This window comes from Mirounga angustirostris, unplaced genomic scaffold, assembly GCF_029215605.1.
Source record: "Mirounga angustirostris isolate CCGP_5_RB_7025 unplaced genomic scaffold, mMirAng1.0.hap1 SCAF_1, whole genome shotgun sequence".
In the NCBI taxonomy this organism is placed as follows: domain Eukaryota; kingdom Metazoa; phylum Chordata; class Mammalia; order Carnivora; family Phocidae; genus Mirounga; species Mirounga angustirostris.
In genome coordinates this window covers 83,585,581-83,605,293 of record NW_026991709.1, presented here as the reverse complement: position 1 = coordinate 83,605,293, position 19,713 = coordinate 83,585,581, and the positions used below count along the sequence as shown (strand labels likewise).

At 43.9% G+C, this 19,713-nt stretch overlaps 1 long non-coding RNA gene across 1 annotated transcript in view; it reads left to right on the top strand.

Annotated features, from left to right (window-relative positions):
- Positions 1–18,565, top strand: part of LOC129045373 (uncharacterized) — a 716,354-nt gene extending 697,789 nt beyond the window's left edge. The window contains exon 12 of the long non-coding RNA XR_010409492.1: positions 18,324–18,565. This is a non-coding gene — a long non-coding RNA (uncharacterized LOC129045373). The remainder of the gene's footprint in view (positions 1–18,323) is intronic.
- The last annotated feature ends 1,148 nt before the right edge of the window (positions 18,566–19,713 follow it).

Sequence of the window (19,713 nt, the reverse complement as noted above, 5' to 3'; positions counted from 1 at the left end):
CGATGGGCTGAATGGCAGGGACTCCCTCATCCAGTGCAGGTGCAGTAGAGCTGGGGAAGGGGGGAGGGGGGCTCCCTCTGTTCAGTCAAAAAGCACCATTCTCCACAATAGACCACACACTGACAGCCAGCGTGACATCAACTCACACTTTCATACTTTTCCCCCCATCCATAGTTCTGAGTTCACAAAGTGGCCATACAGTAGCCTTGGTTAGGTTCCTTTAATGAACATTTTGTGGCTCCTATGACCAACATTGAAATCTGCTCAGCCCTGGAAGGAACAAATAGATTTTTAATCGTGAGTTCCAAATCAAAATGTAAAGCTATAGATATTTAAAGTTAGCTGGTCTCTCCACTCTCTACCAAGGCCAATGCCTTCAACAGCCCCCAGATGATCTGAAAACTCTGAGTTAAAAGTTCTTATGAGACCGACTTTTAGGTTCCAAGACGATGTTTGCTGATGTCCCAAGAGAGACCAAACAAGAAAAGAGAGAAGGCACGGATTTCGTGTATTTATTTAAATTTAAAAGGACCTCTAGTATTTTATTATGCTGCGTGAGAGGGTTAATCCTGCAAATGAACGGACATTAATCTTGTGGAGTGGAGTCTGTCCCCTTTTGAATTGGTTTTACTGGGGAGAGGGGTGGGAGATAGAGCACGGAGTTAGGAAAGGCAGCAACTGTTTCAAAACTCTGGACAAAGATGCGACCACCCTTTGGCTCTCCCACCGCTGCAAGGGCTGGACCTTCCGAAGATTTCATTTCACATTTGTTTAAACTCGGGCCTTGGTGCCTCGAGTTTTGAGTGGAATTGTCCAAGGAGGAAACGCTACTAGAGAAACTATTCTAGTCAATCCCTTCTTCCCGCCACCCCCACCGGGTTCCTATTCCTCTGCGCCCCCACCCCCTTCGCCACCTCACAGTCTGGGATCCGAACACTTAGTAGAAAGAGGGAGGGGCGAGGAAAGGGCTGTGCTGCTGGGACTGTTCCCCCGGCACCGCCGCAGCGCGGGGCGAGATCCCAACCGCCCTGCCCCTGCCTGATTTCCCTCCGTGCCGGGACTGAAGCATCGCGCCGAGGAAAATTGATCCCTGTTTGCTTATATATATATATATATATATATATATATATATATATATATATATATATATATATATACACACACACACATTAAAAAACAAACAAAAAACATGTAGCCGGACAAATTTTTCATCGTGGCAACAAAAAATCAACTTTCTAGCCCTCGGAGCAAAACCTTTTTTATCATTCGCCTAAACATTGTTCAGTAGGTGGGGGTGGGAATAGGCAGACCTCCCAGGGCAGCGGGCACGGCATTCCCCCCCAACTCCCCACCTCGCGCGTGGAGGCAGAGAGTCCGGGGTCCGGCGGGGCGCAGGGCATGGGGATTTGGTGTGCAGGGCGAATAAAGGCCAAGTTCTTTAAAACCTCAAATAATACAAGGAGAGATGGGTCTTACCATCTCTGTGGAGTCCTTCGCTTGTGACTGCAAGGAGTTGTCGGGTGGGCTGCGTTAAGTATGCCTGCGGCGCCTACTAAAGTCTGGGCCTAGAAGAGAGGCATCTCCCTCCCTTCGACACACTGCCCTCCGCTACTTGATAGCTGCCGCGTCTTCTGGCAGGTTACACACCCACAATTAATCTTTCTTATTAAAGCCTCCATTCTGTACCCAAGGGGCGACTCAAACCTATTTAGATTTCCTTGGTTGGCTGCACAAATTTAAGTGGGCAAAGAGTTATAAACCTAATAACAGAGGGCGAGAGAGAGTGATTTGAGTAAAGAAGACGCAAGATTCACTAAGGGTGTAAGGACGCTGCGGGCCTTGCCCGCCCCAGGCACCTGCCTCGGGGTGCACGCCAGGCTCTGGGAAGGGCAGCGAACCTCCCGCACACACACCTACACCCCTACCCTTTCGCTCACAGGTGCACTTGCATTGCGATTGCCTCTTCCGGAATTCTTATAAACCCCTCCCAGAAAGGCGGCATTCTCAGAGCATCCCAAACCGGGGAACTTCCAGAGAACCGGGGAAGGTTTGCACTGTTCGGGATTAATTGAGAATAATTAACACTGGGGACCGTTAATCACCACTTTGCTGCTCTCTCCCGCCTTTCGGGTCTGCGGCGACTGTCTCTCTCGCTCGGGCTGCCGGCGCGGGTGGGTTCGCTGGTGAAAGTGAAGACGTCGCGGTAGCTGTCACCCAGTTCGGCTGTACTTTTTTAAACGCTCGCATATTGTTTGATTACTAATTCGAGTTAATATGATCTTTATGGCAACATAACAGTGGATAATTGGCCTTTTTTCCTGAACAACAATGTAAATCACAATCGCTTTATTATTTAATAACGTCAAACGCTTCGTTGGATTGGCCCCGACCGAGAAGACCTTTTCTTTCTAGACAGTGTTGTGGAGGAAGAACAATGAAGATCTAATTGTGGAGATTTCATAAGTTGGCTCCCGTAAATGAACAGCTTAGATATGGAAGTTCCAGCAGATGTGGGCACTATTCGCCGTAGAAACTCTACCCCCCAACCCCCATACACACAGCCCAAACACTCTATTGGAGGTTTTTTGTGGCGATGGTGGTCCTCAGAGCCTAGCAACCACCTAAATCTTCCAGTAGCAATTAGAGCTTTTTATCGGGCTTGCACTTCAGCCCTTTATATTGCCGATTTAGCATTAAGGCATTGAGTCCACACACCAAATTAGCGCAACTCCCAAAGAGCCACAACCACTAATGCTCCCCTTCGGTCACTTTGGTTGTTGGATATCGAGAGTACCTGCCTGGGGCTTTTTAAAAAGTCTTATTTTGTTTTGATTTGATTTTTAAAACGGATTCACCAGTGCAGTGTCTTGGAATATATTTGTTTCAGGCAGAGTTTTGCAAGGGACACGAGCCGTTATTTTGCAAATGCCTGGAAGAGCAGACGAAACCTACAGACCCCTCAAATGCAGACCGGCAACGCTTGGAAGGAATGGGTCCCCGCTGCTCGAATGAAAGATTAATCACATTTGCCCCCAAAGCCTCAATTCTAACGGTTCTCTATCACAGCTTTTGCCGTCGCTGGAGGACCGCTGCCTCTGGGGTCTTAAGACTTCGGAGTCTTTAGCAAATGGAGAACCCCCCACCATTTGGAATTCGGGTCAAGGAGAGAGACTCGGAGTCTACAGCAGGTTTTGTTTTTGCGTTTGCCCGCCTCTCCATTTTATTCAACTTCCACTGCCTGTCGGGAGGCAGAACAATTCGCTCCCCCCCGTCCCCGCCTCACTTCTAAGATAAACAGGAGGTGCGAAATGCTTCGCCTGCACACGCGCCCTCGGGGCCCCTCTCCCCTCACCCCCCGCGCACCGTGCAGCTGTCCTCGGCCCAGACCTGGGTGGAGACATCCCCCTTCTCTCTTCCCACCCGCATTTTTTAAAAGCATCATATGGACGGTTATAGAGTCATGTCCACATTTTCGGCCACCTTCCAATTTCTTTCCGGTTCACTCTCCCCCCTTTCTGAGAACCTAAAAAGTGACAAGGGGAAGAGTCGAGGAATTGAGAGAAGGCAGTGGATTTTCAAAACTTATCCTCACCCCCATCCCCCGCCCCGTTAAAAGTGTATTTTACCACAAGGAGTGCATTAGGAAACTTTCCCTAACAGGAGTTGGGCGCAGTGTTATTCTTCTCCAGGGGCCCGATGGCCTCCCCGCCCCCGCTGGACAATGCGCGCTTTGAGGCTCGGTGGCCTGCAGGCAGCGGGAGACGAGGGGACTGGGCGGCCTTCCTCCAAGGAGCCCGCAGCTGGGGGAGCGCTGGGCAGGGAGCAGGGCTGGGGAGGCGGGCCATGCAGGAAGAAAAACCATAAAAGTACAATTTTCCTCCCTCCAGCCCTCCACAGAGACAAGCTTTGAGGACTTGGAGGCAGGGTGGCTGGGAGGGGGAGGTGAGAGGTTTTGCGTCTTGTTTCTTTCTTATGTCCCGCCCCCCCATCCAAACATTTTATTTGGACACAAAATTACGCATCCTAGATTTTCTAACCCCCTCGCTCTCACTCTTGGGCACTTGGTCTCTGGTTAATGATATCTCAACCCGGGTCTTTAACGCTCAGATAGACCCCGGTGCTCACCCATGGCTCCAGCCGGTCTACTCACGCCCTACCCTTCCCTGCACTCGGGGTGCCGCGCCACGGGAAAGCTCCCTGCCGGGCAGTCTGGGACACTACTTTCTAGTTTGGGCTTTTTAACCCAGAGAACACCACCATCCTCCCCTCCAGGCACCTTCTAGAAGAGAACCTCTGAGATCAGCAGAGGCCCTCAGAGGGTTACCATATTGGTGGAAGCGTTCGTCTGATGTTTTTAAAACGTTTACCAAACAGGGCGTCAGGGCCACGTGCTGTGCCTTCGAAACGCCGCGGCGGGCCCTGCTTTCAGAGGCGCGGAAGCCGGCGCTGGCGAGGAGGGGAAGCTGAAGCTACTGACGGGCGTTAGGGGCCCGCGCTGCGCCGCAGGTCTGGCCGCAGCGCTGAGAGAAGCGAATTATCTGGAGCGTGTTTGATCTGGGGCTGCGTAGTCAGCTTCTGCTTTATTTGTTTGTTTGGAATCTCATATTTAGCAAGCTGGGACGGTGGCAGCAAGGGAGAAAGGACGGGATGGAGGAGGGGGCTACGCGGTAACCACACCCCTTCCTAATGAGTTAATTTCCATATTCGCGCCTCCCGCATCTAGCGCCCTCTTTTTTCCGGACGTTACCGTGCTGTTGCGTCTTGCGCAGCGCAGACGCCTCTACTCTGGGTTGAAATGAAAAAGCTCGCGGTGGGAGCAAAAAATTGGTCTATTGATACATTCACTCCGAGTGTTGATCTTGGCATCACCGGCAGCCGGTTATTCCCCCTCTCCGCCCCCCAAGTGGGGAGCACACGGATTGCCGAGGGCTTGCAGACACCCAGGCAGGCAGCAGACAGAAACCGACATTCCTCCCGTTCCCCCGCCTCCAGCTGTCCGACCCCTACGTCCCTTTCTTTTTACCCAACTCCAGACTTTTTTTTTCTCTGTCTCTCAAAGTTAGGGCAGTGAGGGCCGGTCGGCATTGAAAGGGGGCATGTAATCCCAAACGAATGAACCAAAAGTGAAAGTTTCAAACTAGATCTCGCTCCTGGTCGAGAAAAACGTGATCCTGCCCTCGAGGGAGTGTGCTGGCCCCAGGGTGTGTATGTAAGGGAGAGGAGAGAAACTGAGGTCGTGAGATGGTGACTGGAGTCTGAGGCGGCTCAAAGTTGTGGCAAGACGGTGAAGAAGTTTTGGAAGAGCCCTGAGCAGAAAACTCGAGGCGGGTTTCAGCTGCTTCTAACCTGGATTCCTATACATTCTTGTGGTGATTCTGCTCAGGAAATTGGAGAAACAGACTTTTACAATTGCTCACCTCCCCCCATCGCCACCATGCCACCCTCCTGACTTCGCCGCGCTCACTAGGGTGTGGGCTCGGGCTCGAGCTCCAAAATAGCTTGCTTGTCAATTGCGAGCTGTAGCAATATCAAAGTGAACTGTCCCAAGTAACTCTTGTCTAGATGCTGGGAAGAAGCTTAAGCAGCTCGCTTTAATGATGATTTGTAGCTCGGCGAGGGGCACGGACAGCAAACACCCCGCAGGTGTGTGCCGTAACACCATCATCCGGACTTGAATGTAGATTACTCTGGCGATCGTTTGATCGGCCCTTTGAAACCCTTTACAATTGCCTGTGACGAACGGCCAGTCTCAGTTTTTCTCTGAATAATGCCTTGAGGGTAAGTCCTCCGGGCTTTTAAAGAGCTCTAGTATTTTTTTTTTTTTTAAGAAGAAAAAGAAAAACGTTCGATTTTAGTTTAGCCATCGTCAACTTTTAGTCGCTAACAGGCATCACTCAAGCCATTCAATACTTAATGACCGTTACTTTTGCTGTCTTCCCAGAAGCCAGAGATATATATCATATATATGATATATACACGCATATATACATTGAGTTAATAGAAAGGAGAACGAAGATATTAATTTTGTTTTCTTTAGTTCCAAACTGCCCTGCCTGTTTATAAATGTTTGTGTGGGTGTTTATTATAAACATGCATTATTACTATTAATGCCATTGTTAATCTTGTCTTAATGCCTTCTCTGTTCTCTCTGAGTTACATCTGTTCGGACAAGTGGGAGTTTAACTTAAACATTAAGACTTTCCAAAGTAAAACTCCAGAGTTTACCCCCCCCCAACACCTCCGCACCAACCCCCATCACCAAAATGAAAAAGGTGGTGCTGTTCAACCTTTAATATTTACTTAGAATGCTTACATAGGGGGAGGAAAAGGAATTTTTGTCTGAAACGTGCAACAAGCGGCACTTTGATTTCATAAAATAAATGTCAACAATTGCAAGAGCTTATCAAACTAGGGTAGGGGGTGGAGGGTGGGAGTGCAGTTGAATTAAAGACCCATTCCTGCCACTTCAGACTACAAAGGGTTACACATAAATAAGTGCCACATTTGCCTATTGCAAAAGTTTTCTCCGTGTTTTCTAAGTCACAACAGGGGAGGGGGAGAGCTGTCGTTTATTATCCAGCTCCAGGCAGGAGCAGACCCCAGCACCAAGAGGCTCTTAGCTTTGGCCGGCAGGAGAGGGGTAGCCTTTCAACAGCAGCCCCCTTTGTTCTCCCGATCTCTTTCCCAATTTCAAGCTTCACTTGCACATCCCAAGTTTGTGTGTTAATGACGCTATTACCATCTGGCTCGCCCTACTTTCCAAAAGATATAAATCTCCTAGCTCCATTGCTCGCATTATCATTTAAGTGCCACCATAGCCAGAAGAAAAAGATGCTTTCAAGACTGCAGATTCTCTTGCACTGACTACCCCTGGCATGACTATTCCACTATATTTAGAGACTATACATTGGGTGCGGAAGAGCTCCTTGAGAGACTTGATTTCCCAAGAGCTGTCCCTCCAAGCCAAGGAAGACATGCTTCTGGGTGAAAGGAAGGCTTCAAAATGAATTTCCCCTTAAAATATTTTTGTCTTGTTGGCAACAGGCAGATAGTATGTTCCAATATACTTCTGTGCGGTTGTGCCTTCCTTTCTCGCTCTCCGGTTGGTAAAAGTTACGGTGCAACGCCCAGACATTCAAGATGTGCCATTCTTCAAACCCTATTTTGAGTGGGGGAATAGGTTGGTCTCTCTGTAGGATGGGGGCAGGGGTGAAAGGAGATAAAAAGAGCCCCGTGTGGCAACTTTTGGGAACTGGGCCAACTGCATCCTCCTCTTAAACTCTCACTTTTGTAATGCCTGCATAGATGTGTAGATATTGTGGGATTACATACTTCTACCTGTAGATCTGGATCCACCTCTTCTTTCCTGGATAATCGGGATTTGCGTGTTTTGCTCACAAAAGCTGAGAAACCACAACAAAAAGAGTTGGGCTGGCTTATGCACGGCTCCACAATGACTTCATTTATCTGGCCAGGTCCATGTGAATAGAGCACAGCCGAGTCTGCCTCTAAACGCGTGGGCTTTTGGTCAGGCCCCTAGCTGATCTGAACAGCTAATTTCCCTGTGAGGGCTTCTGGCTACGGCCCTAGACTGCCAGGTCCGGCGGCGGCCGGCCGGGGTTGGGGGGGGGGGGGCACATCTCTTTCCTTGTGAGGCTGTCTCTCTTCTTCCCAGTGCTGTCTTCACAAAGGCAAATTCCACTAAGATAAGCCAACCCTACAGGTTGGAAGAAGAATCCGAAAGGTGAACTTCCCAGGTTCCTAAGAAAAGCTCTTAAAATCAGCAGGATTTGAGATTTCAAAAATAATCTTGTTGGACTAAGAAAGCATCTTTAATGAAATACATTCTTTTCAAGGGAATGAAAGAAAATCACTTGTTATATATTCCCAATACTTTGAACTGAGCCCAGAGATGCCTAAAACAGTGATTAATTTATATCACACTGGTGGAGCTGTTTGCACGCAAAAGCTGCTTTTTTTCCCCCTTTCAGTTCGCTTTCCTGCTTCCCCCCACAAACTCAAAAAAGATCTTGTTTAGAAATTTGTATCCCTACTTTTTCCTTTTGAAAATATTATCGAGTTGATATGAACAAATTGCAGAGGATATACCATTTAAGTAAGATGCACTTTTAATCACTGATCATTAAAATGGTTATGTTAAATATACTCAATTACATGCATGACTTAACTCTAACAGTACTTTCTATTCTCCCAGCTGCTCACGTATTCCTTAACGATAGTCTGCGGTAGAAACTTGATTATGCTGAATTCATACATTTCGATGGATTTCATCAGCCTAATTAATGCCTCAGTGTGGTCCTGGGGTCTTGAATGAACCCTTTACTATATTTGAGGTTAGAGGCAGTGTTGGAATGTAGAAGGTTTTTCTTTCTTAGTTACTCCTAAGGTACTTCGGGAGTCCACTAAGCAGGGTAGGTAGCAGTTGTTAAACAGAAGGACTATGCAAAACAAGGAAACCCATCCCAATGGCAGAAAAAAAAATATAAGGCTAATTCCTCCTTCTTATTTCCACATAAATATTTTTGGATTCAATAGGCAATCTCCAAATATGTAGGAAAGAGGAAATTACCACCCCTCTGTTGTACCTTAAAACTACACTGGAAAGGGAACGTTGAAAATAGATTTATAACTGGTGGCTACATAAACTTCCTTTAACTCATCAAGGCTGTCCCTGCTCCCTCCCTTCTTGCTGCTCCATAACTTTTAGGCCTCATTTCTCCTCCATTTCAACTTTCATCTTTCCCAAGGAAACACTTAAGGCCAGGATTCCTGAGAAACTCCAGTCACCCCCCATGTGGGTGACTGCCAGTCTTTTCAGGTGTAAATTAACATTTGAATACATCTCAACCCTGCTGACCCTTACCACCACCACCACCATCCGGGCCTCAGCAGAGTGGCAGCTCATCTGCACCCCCACAACTGGCCAGGCGGGCAGGCTGAGGTCAAATTTCCCAAACCCCACCCCCAACAAAAGAACCAAAAAGTGTATTGCCTACAAGTGAAATCCTGAGATCTGTCTATGTCCAATGAGACACCTGTGGAAGAATATCATTTAAGACATACTTTCTCCGTCAAAGAAGGGTACCGAAAGAGGGGGGGAAAAAAAGAGAGAGAGAGAGACAGACAGAGAGAGAGAGGTATCTTGGTTCTTTAAGAAATGTCCCAACGGGGGCAGGTGAAACTTGAAACTTCCATCCTAGTCTGAGTTCCCAAGGACAAACTGTTCACCCCAACAGAACTTCCTTCAAGGCGGGGGGGGGGGGGGGGGGGGGTTGGGGGGGGTCCACTGACCCAGACTGTGGTGGCAACAGGGTCACAGCATCCCTGGACATCTAGCTGATGGAACAGGAAGGATTTTGGATCTATAACCAAATTACCATCTTGGAACTTGGTGCTTGTTATGCTAATGTAATGACTTCTGTAGTAAGAGTATATTTTCAGGGTTGGAAATAGCTTTTTAGAATGCTTTGTGTAATGACAGACAAAATGTGCCAGCGATGGTGGCACAATACTCCTGGCAAACACCCTGGGCCATTTTAACAGATAAATGGAGACCCAGAATGTTTGTGAAATGAAGCCTGAGAGGGAGCTTGGTGAACTGGTGAGAAAGCAGGTGCTCGTGGCAAGAGCGCTGCCGTGGCAAAGATGTGCTCGCAGCACCCCCCCCCCTTTTCTCTCAGACCTAGCTGGGTAGCAGCAGAGTGCACTGCTCAGTCCCTTGGGGTGGGTGCCTGGGGAGGAAAAAAAAAAGATAAGTGTTTCATAAATAGCACTGCAAATAAGCAGTTACCTCCAGCTCATGGTTTGTGTACTCTTAAGTTTAGATTGCAGAGAGTAAGGGAAAGAAATATTTCCTGTGGGTGTTGTTTTTTTTTGGGGGGGTATGCAAGTATAGACAGAAATGAACAACCTAGAATTTTAGAACCAATACGCTGGGGTTGTCCAGTACAGCTCCCGTATCCAGTGTATCATATCTCTGCATTGTGTGATTAAGAATTGAGGCAAATTCTCCAGTTTGTGATATTGACCTCACGTGGTTTATGTCTTGGGAATCAAGGACTAGATAGTTTAATGTGCCATATTTCTAAAATAAATAAATAAATAAGACTCTTCGGTGTAGTGTATAGGAGTGGGATGAAATCAGTCATTTCCCGTAATTATAATAAGGTAAATTCAGACACTCGAGTATCCCAGAAGAGAACTCTTTTCATCAGTTACCTGCCTTTGGTGGACATCAGCTAGGTCACTCACAGCCTGGTTATCCCGTACCTAGTTCTTTCCTTCCCTGTCCCCTGCTACCTCCTCCTCCCACCCACCTATGGCATTTACTTTGGAAATCAGTGACTTGGTTCCTAGAGGGGTTTTCACCTCTTCTGCGTGACACGAGTTCCAAATGTCAACTCGCAGCTATGGAGAAGCCTGTGAACTATGATAATGGATAAACTCAACTGTGTTACAGTCCTGTTTGGGGCTAGAGCAAGGTTGCCAAGGCATAGTCTGAATGAGTTGGGGGCTTCTGAGATCTTGTAAAATGAGGCCAATTTGAAATGTTGGCACTGAATGCTGAGCTTTTTATAATAGCACATGTTGTCCCGTTTTCTTCTAGGGTTGAATAGGAGCAAAATACCTGGCTGGATGCAGCGGTTCTCTGATGACAAGTGAACTAATTAGAAGTGGTGTTTCTTAGTTGATCCCAAAGATCTTAGTGATGGTAGATGTGGGAAATGCAGGCTCCCACAGCTTTAGTTTTACAAAAGAGAAGTTTTGCGTACCTATGCTTTGACATTGTAAACTGAATTTGTCTCACCTAGCTTGCTGCTGTTTGATCCCCTCTAGTACTTTTTTTCATATAGATGGGTATAACTAATATTTACTACATCAGCTTGCTGACAGAGCAAATTCATGAGTCAGAATACCTTTCACCTTACGTGTAAATGATTTGTAGTATGCCACGTTCATGAGGCTTCCCAGCAAGGTTCTTCCCGAGATAAATTAACATGTTTATCACATAATCTAACCTACCAAGTGGGATAGATTCCACAGTAAGGCTGCCCAGTACCACTTAAAAAAACCCAAAAACCCAAGATGAAACAAGTCATTGAGTTAAAAGTCCAGAGTAGTAGATCATAGTTAAAGGGAGCCGATACAGATAAGGAAGGATTATGTCTTCTTCATGGCAGCATTTGTAGGTGGCAGATTGTAGAGAAGCCTGGGAGTACAGCAAAATACAGTGACGCTGAGGCAGAGAAACATCTTGCCAGAGATTTATGGGCTCCTGCTACTTAATTTCAGATGCTATTCAGTTACTTTTGAGCCGAAGGATTTATATACTGCAGAACTCCTGATCACATTGATGGGAAGGATCCAGGACTTCAAAGGATAGGTTTTGAAACTGTTGGACATTTAGTTTCAGATTTTAACTCCAAAATCCAAATCTGAATTGCTTATAGGTTTGGGGAGAAAAACACCTAGTTTGAAATTCTGTTATAAACGCTAGAAGAGCAAACAAACTTAGATGAACTTAAAAATAGCCTCAAGTCCTAGATCCCAATACTCAGACTTCCTCTTGGTGGAAGAAAAAAGGGAGCACTTGGTCTCTAACCAGCAGAGAAGCCTATTCTCATATCTCCTTGGTCTCAGCAAATCGGTCCTCAGCCATTCATAGAGACTATGACATTTATGCTGTCTGGGTAGTAGTTTTGGTCTCATGTCATCCAAATAGCACATTTTTCAAACTCAGAAATGCCAGATCGTGTTATTTCTGTGGTGAGGGGTTGCGTAGGACCTGTGACAGCTGAGTTTTTCCTATCGATTATATGACAATGCAGTTCATTTATGGAGTTCAGGGAAATGAGAAAAGCCCCCAGTTTAACAAGAAGACCCTTAATTCAAGTGCTGTGTTGTGTTTAATAGAAGAAATTTAAACTCAAGTTGGAGAAAGAAGAGTGAATTAAATTGTGAACCCAAACTTTTGTAGCTAAATCAACCTTCTAGGAGGGCTGTGACTGATAATTTAATCTGAAATCTTATGATTAGGTAACTGGATTTGTAAACCTCACAAGAAATCATATCTTACATAGAAAGTCATGTTTAGATCAATGTATGTGTTTAAAGTTGCTTCCAAATTTAAAACACAGAGTCCAGAATGTTAAAAAAAAAAAAAAATCAAAGGGTGCTTTTGTGAATGTGTGTCTGTGTTGGGTGGGGTGATGTTTATAGAGGTGATAACATATAAGCACTTTGAAAGATCTTTTTCAGATCTCTCTTAAGTTCTGAAATGAATTAATATGCACTCATTCTTCCAATGCATCCACAGATAAAAACATCACTATTATTTATCTTGAGCATCAATTCCTAATAATTTTCTCTGTCTCAGGATATAGACAGGCATGCAGAAGTAACTAGACGTCCAACACATGCCAAGGTCCTGCGGGCCCAGCATTTCAAACAAAAGAAAACTCGGGTAACACGACTGTAAATCAAGGGCGCTTGAGACCACAGACACACGCACCCAGAAGGGTTAATTGGAGGAAAGGGTAGAGAGAGGTTTCCCCGGGAGCAGCCTGTGTGAGCAACAGGAAGAAAGAGAGCAAGGGCTAGAGCCGACTGGTAGGCGCCCTGCAGTCCTGAACCGAACAGACGCATTCGCTTGTTGGGGGGCAGAGCATGGCCTGGTGGGGGGGACAAACCTGGAAAAGTATGCACTGGGTGGTTCCGGCATCCTGCCCCCCCACCCCGCCACCTCCGTGCATCTGCTTCTTTATAGCCTGAAAGCCATCCAGCAGTTTGAAGGCGTGATTATTGACAATTTGTCAGCCCAAATTTGTCGCTGGCAATAACTTTTCGTGAAGTTTCACTCTCAGGCACTGGAGTTTGCGGATTAGGAAACTGGTGGTGGAAGCGCATTTTCCCATAGCCTGCTTCTCACTGAGAAATGGCAGGTAGAAGAGGGAAAAAGGAACATTCGTCTGACTCCAGTCCCTCCCAGCACATGAGCCATGAAGATCTAGGGGAGAAACTGGTTTCACCTCCTATAAAACTTTGCCCTTCTCGCGAGTTCCTTCACAAAAATGTCCCTCACCCCCCTCCCCCAAGGACTCTGTTGTTGGGCCCACGGTTCAGGTGAGCAACCTGGGACTGAGACCTGAAGTTACCATTTTTTGTTTTGTTTTGTTTGCCATTTCTTTTGTATTTGTGGATGCGGATGATTCAAATGCCCAGGGCCAGGGCCCTTATTCGGAAAGTGGAAACTTTCACCTTCATGCCCTTCCTTTTCCCTTCCTCTTGCTGGCCTGGAGGGTGTGGTGACCAAGGGGCTGGGCTGTCCTGCAGATGAAGCAGCTGCCTCACCCCTCTTTGCTGATAATCATTAAAATTCAATTTCAAAATTTCTGTCTTTAACAATTTCCCAAGGAGCCTATGAAAGATGCCAAAAGAGTAGGGCTTTTTTCACATGGCCCCGTCCTGGGAGCAGGCAGGCCCTGGTCAAAGTTGCTTCAGAGCCCGCTCCCAGGAGCAGTTCAGGGCATCGTGTCCGGGCTGGACTGCTGTGCCCACTTGGATGGAAGGAACAGTTCTGGGAAAGTGTAAAGGCAGGTTAAGAAGCTGGGGAAGGCAACTAGCATTTTTGTCATCCACATTGCCCCTGGAGCACAGCCAGTCTGGTCCTGGGGGTGGAGCTCAGAACCAAGTGGAAAGTTCTCACTCTTTAATCTTCCAACTCCTCACTGACTTTCTTCTGCCCGCTCAGCTCGCTGGCGTCTCAGCCTTGATTCCAAAAAGAAAAATATTTCTATATCAGCAAGTTCCCTTCTGTCAAAAAGCTTCCTTTAACAGCTCTTTCTCCTTTGGGTGGAGAAGTCAGCTTCTGGGTCAAGAGGAGGCTTTCTAAAGTGTTTTGAGAAACAGAACAATAGATGCGCACGGGCAAAGTGGGGTGGCTGAGCTTCTTCTGGAGCTTTGACTGAGAGTTGCCAAACAAACATTGTTCAGACCCAACCTCAGAGTAGTGTTTTTCGTTCCCTGCGATTAGTACCAAAGATGCCCCCCATTGGAATGGATGGAAAGAATACAGCATTTCTTTGAAATTCTAGGTGGGAGTGAAGTACCTGACTCCTATTGCCTTCACCTCTTAATCACGTATGACCATCTTCCTAAATACCAGCTTTCTTTCCTATGAAACCATTGGCTCCTCAGCATACCTGGTACTTTTTCTCCTCCCCTTAAATTTTTATCCCTTGCTCTTTTTTCCTCTGGGGCCTGGAGCCAAATTCTCAGAATTAAATCATGATCTCACAAATGCCATGACAAGTTAACAGGAGAATTCGGGGGCAGTGCTGAAAATACATGATATGGAGAATAAGTGTTACAACTGGATGCAGCTACAAAGTGGCAGTTTGGGGTATCAGCAATGAATTCCACATTTTCCTATAGGCTTCTATTTATTTAATTTTCAGGATCTACTGATCCTAATAGATACAAGTTAAAACTGAAGTAAATTAGAGAAACGTTAAAGAAAGACCAGATTAAGCCCTTTCCAGACTGGCAGCCAGGGTATCTTATACAGTCTGTGATTTTTTGGACAGATTCTTTCATACCACTGGAAACCTAGATAGGCTGATACCCAAAGCCCTGCTTCTTGGTCTTTAATTACAGACCTGGCAGAGTGGAGCTCTGTACCAATTCAAAGAAAATCAATCAGTGCTTACTAGCCATAACAAATCAATAAAAACAATTAGCTGGAGAAATAATATTAACCACATGCCCTTGTTACCATCAGACAGGAGTCCCTAACAACTTTGAAGCTTCCTATAACACGTATTATTTTATTGCTTTACTACCTGATTTTGTAGAATTTCTGCTCACGTGATATCTAAAGTTGTTTCCTGAAAGTGCAACGTGAATGAGTTTTACAATCATTCTATACCATGGTCTCAGAGTAACTGTATCCTCGAGGCTTTGAATATGTCTGTTGGTGTGGACTAACAATATTCTTTTCCGCTGTGAAGGGGCCACACTAGGCTGGACATGCCAAGTAGGATCTAGGTCCCAGTTTAGGCATGTAACTAACAGTTGGTATGCACGGCAGTTCGTGGTTTGGGGCTTCAGATTTCACATATAGAAAGTAAAAAGCTAGGACTAGGTCATCTCTTAGGACCCTCTTAGCCCCTAGATTCTGTAGTCCTGTAACACACTTGTGAACTTTCAACCTAAGAAAAGATCCAGGTCTATGAGTTACTGAATAAACTAGCTATTTCATCATCTTTTCAGTAAAAGTTTATACAGAAGATTGACAAATGATTTTTGTTTTTTTCCTAAAAGATCCTAAATTTGACTAGAGGAAATCAAGCTAAGAGACTTGGCATTGTTTTCTCGCATACAAATGAACCATTGTGTTACACTTAAACTTCTTTTCCTTTTCAGATCCAGCTTAGAAATAATGTTTCGCCCAAGATAAGGCTTGTGGTTTAGGAGATTCTGGTCTGGCTTGCCTCATTTTAAGACTTTCTATCAGCTCTTTTCAAAACCTGAGGAGGACCTCATTTCCTGTTGGAGAGTTCCTCATACTTTGCCAGCCTCCGGGTCTTTAGGGAAGCTTGCCAAGAGTTCCCAACTGGGAAGGACAGTTTGAGCTCATCATAGAGAATGAGCTGGTACCACAGTTGTGGTGACTCACCAACCTGGTTGCCCACTTTGCGATGGCAAGAACCACGCCATCTAGTTGAAAGACCTGTGTTTTAGCAAAGTGCAATTGGATCACATGGCAAAATCACCTCATCAAAATAGTCTCTGATCTGCCCTTTTACTAGCTGTTTTGAGAACAAGGCAAGAAAGGAAATTATATCCTGAATTATATTTTGTTTCTTAAAAATTAAGATTAATTAACAGATCCTTGCCTTTATGTCCAGTCTGTTCTAAGAATTTAGTGGTGATTACAGAATGGGGAAAATAGGTCACAGCAAAATGAACATTCAAGATTAGGTTAGAACATACCTCTGAAATTTGAAGTGACTCAGTATTCATTTTTGGAGTGTCAGTTACTACATTTCTATAATTCATCATTTCTTTTTCTTGGCTTAGAGTCAAGATAAGAAATAATATTTAGGCCAAAGACATTGTTTTGTTATATAGCCACTGCTTTTTAAAATGCAAATCCACTCTCCCGCTCACCCTTGCTTCATTTGTGCACGCTCATGCTCACACACACACACACACACACACACACCCCCAGCACCCAGATGCTGGAGAAAGCCCTTTCAAGGCATCTAGGACCTCAGTCATGTACAAGGTAGATGGGAAAATTAAGGGAGGGCCAGAGCAGCAGCAACACTAAGAGTCATTGGTTTTGCTTTACAAAAAATCATTGTATAGTACACAGGTATTTTTAAAAGCAAGTATTATTATGATCGAAGAGTATTATCCAAGTTATTACAATTCTCGTCTCATTTCAAGTCACATAGAGGAGCCATTCTAAAGTATTTTGTATTACAGTCTGTTACCAAAAAGCAACTAGTAAAGTCTTAAAATGTGTATAGGTTTACCCCATGGGGAATTAAATTTTAATTTATAAGTCTTTCTATTGTTGTGGAGCTTTAGGACAAGTTAGCATTTGATATTAACGTGGACGAATATGCTATGGCTTTTTTAGCTTTAATGTGCATGGCTCTAAAATAAAGTACACATTGCATTTTTTCCTCCCTGTATTCTTTTGTTATAGTAAATTATTTTTGCGATGTTGTTTTTCATGTACACAAGTCACTTGGTAAAAGATAGAATATATAATAATAATAATAGCCCCTTGCTTTTCTTCTAATTTTACTATTTCAAGTTAAGCAAAAATGGACACTTTTCTTTCAGGAAAAAAATATATTGAGTTTATTTTTGAGGCAAAAATGATTATTTAGTTACAGTATTTTTTTCCCTAATAGATTAGCATTTATGATGGGTCTTATTTCAAAGCTGATTATTCTCAAAGAAAAGCGGAGAGTTATTAGATATTCCAAGTAAATTACGTTGTTTAAAAAGTATTTTAATACATTATTCAAATTGTCAGCTATTGGAAAGGAAAAAAAAAAAAGGCAGTATCTATTCCAAATGTGAATTTTGCAGCTTGAAAGACCTTAGGAATTCCAATTTCTTAAGGACAGCAGTAGAAATTAATATCAAAGGCATACACAATTTAGAACTCCCTCGATTTTTTTTTTAAACTTTAACTGTGAGAGGCATCTCTGCAAGGTAGGTTTTAACATATTTTTTCCTAATTTTTTTTCCTCCTTTCAGTAAGAAGGATAAGCTTTTAGAGTACCCAGTCACCGTGGTAACTGCCAAAAAAATTCTCCTGAAGTTTGAAGAGGTCAGCTAGCAGGGTCAACCACTCTGGCCTCTCTCGGAGCTCCGTCTAGCATGCCCCAGCCTGTAGTTGGAGTGTCAGGCCAGATCTGACCCTGGGAGGTGGACTATTCCGGCTCTGATATAAATTTTTTGAGTCAGTTCATGGCCTGGACTCTCCAGGTGGCCTCCAAAATCTATTTTGACCCCCTGACCCTGTCTCACGGAAGCATAGCATCCACGCTAAGTAAGGATTTAGCCAGGAATGACAGCTTTCTGCTGAGTGTTATTGGGGACAGTGTAAACAGTTTGGAAAGCAAGTAAGGAGGTGTGAGTGCTAGAAATCGTTAAAAGCACATTAAAAAGCAACTTAAGAAATCTTTCTTTGTAAAGAAAAATTTAAAATAGATATTTGTTACATAATTTTTATGTGATTTGTAGGATTTTCTTAATCTAAGGAAAGTTTTGAATATAAACCCTCAAACCAGACATCTTTCTCCTTTTATATACTTTGTTACAAATATGCAAATAAGATAGCCTGACTTGCAATGAAATAGGCACAGCAGAGATGTAACATATACAGAAAGAGAAGCTAGTTATTAAAATACATTAATAGAGAGTTTCTCGGATTTTAAATACTAAATTACGTGTGTGTGTGTGTCTTGATATGTTTAAAATGGGAAAATTAGGAACCTTAGAATGAAGACACACCTGCACCGCAGGCCAAGTACCTTGTCACTTTGTAAAACAAAGAGCCAATATACCTATTTGGATCCAAATGAGATTAAAAATTATAAATATGGAAGTTTAGCTCTTAAAGCACAAAAGGGGAAAAACCAATAAATTCATAGTGTCTCTGAATTAACTCTGTATTTTCAACAGTTTAAGATACCAAAAGCTAGAAAAAAAAAATAATGTATATAAATCATCAGTGATTCTTTCTTTTTCCTCCTTTTTTTTTTTTTTTTTTCCAGGATGCCACCCTGAAAGTTTTATTTTCTCCAGGAAAGTAGAGTTCTCTTTGAGAGTTCTAGCCTGTGAACTCAGTATGTAAATGTGGTCATCAAGCAAGACGGAGCTGCCAAGAGGGAAGATTTTGAACGTTTCTCTTTCCTAAAACCCTTCCCAGCATTCCTTCTTCTGGGGGTGCTTTACTTGAAGTTTCCCTCTTTCCCCAACACTGTTGAAAATAGCTCCCAAGCAACACTGCAGTAGCTAAACCAATTATACTGTGAAGTTGTTGAGCTGGCATTTCATCTGAATCCTTTGTAAAAACTAGATTTTAAGTAGGGGTGAGTGTCCTTTTGGGAGAGGGGACAAGGGGGAGGGGAAGAAGAGGGGGAGGGGATGAGCAATTTATACACATAGATACTCTTTGTGTTTGAAGGCCTCTGTGTCTTGGCTTCTCACTATGTTAAACCCCTATTATAAAACTTATCTTCACAAAGCCTATTATAGTATTCTGAGAACAAATTGGACCATGAATAACTTAGTTGGAAGTGTAGATTATTTTCTACTCAGGAAAAGTTAGAGATGACAACAGCTTAACTAAAAGAATAGTGATTAATTTTAAATAGATGGATTTCAAAGTTTCACTCTCGATAAAGAGTACCTTTGATATTTCCCCTCTTCAGACTCATGTTTCCACTTTCTTTGTATTAAGAATTGTCCTAGTGATTACATTGTCCACCTAATACAGCATGACTCTGACTGTAGATCTTTTCTTACAGGTTGCTCATCTGTCAGAGAGGTGAGCAGAAAGACACTCCACTTCCTATTGATGAAATATATGGTTCCAAAGTGGGACCTGTGCTTAGATATCAGACTCTCTGTTAGAAATACTATCTGGCATAAATCAAAATTTCTCAATTAGATAAAATTATTATTTAAAAACATCTTAAATTTGTTTAATGCCCTACAGCTTACAGAACACTTCTCAATTCATAATTTTATTTGATCCTTAGAAGACTGTTATGATATAAACACATAACACTAATCTCATTTTACCAAGGAGGAAGCTGAGTCACTTGTACACTGTGATCCAGCTGATAAATGGAAGAACTGGGATACCCACTCAGATTTTATAGCTTCTGTTTTAAGTGATTAACCTGTAGCAATAGGCATTTAAATTCCTTTTGTGTTCTACATCCCTGAAAATCAAGATTTTGTATGAAGGAGCAAAGTTTTTATATTTCACAGATACAGAAGTTAAAGGACCTGATCGAAAAAAAATTCTATTCACTTAAAAATACATGTCATGATTTAGTGTTTTCCCTCGTGTGTGCACGCACATGCATATGTGTGCGTATCAATAGTCTTTCAGAGGAGACAGTCTTAATTTCTAAAAGCCAAACATGGGCAACC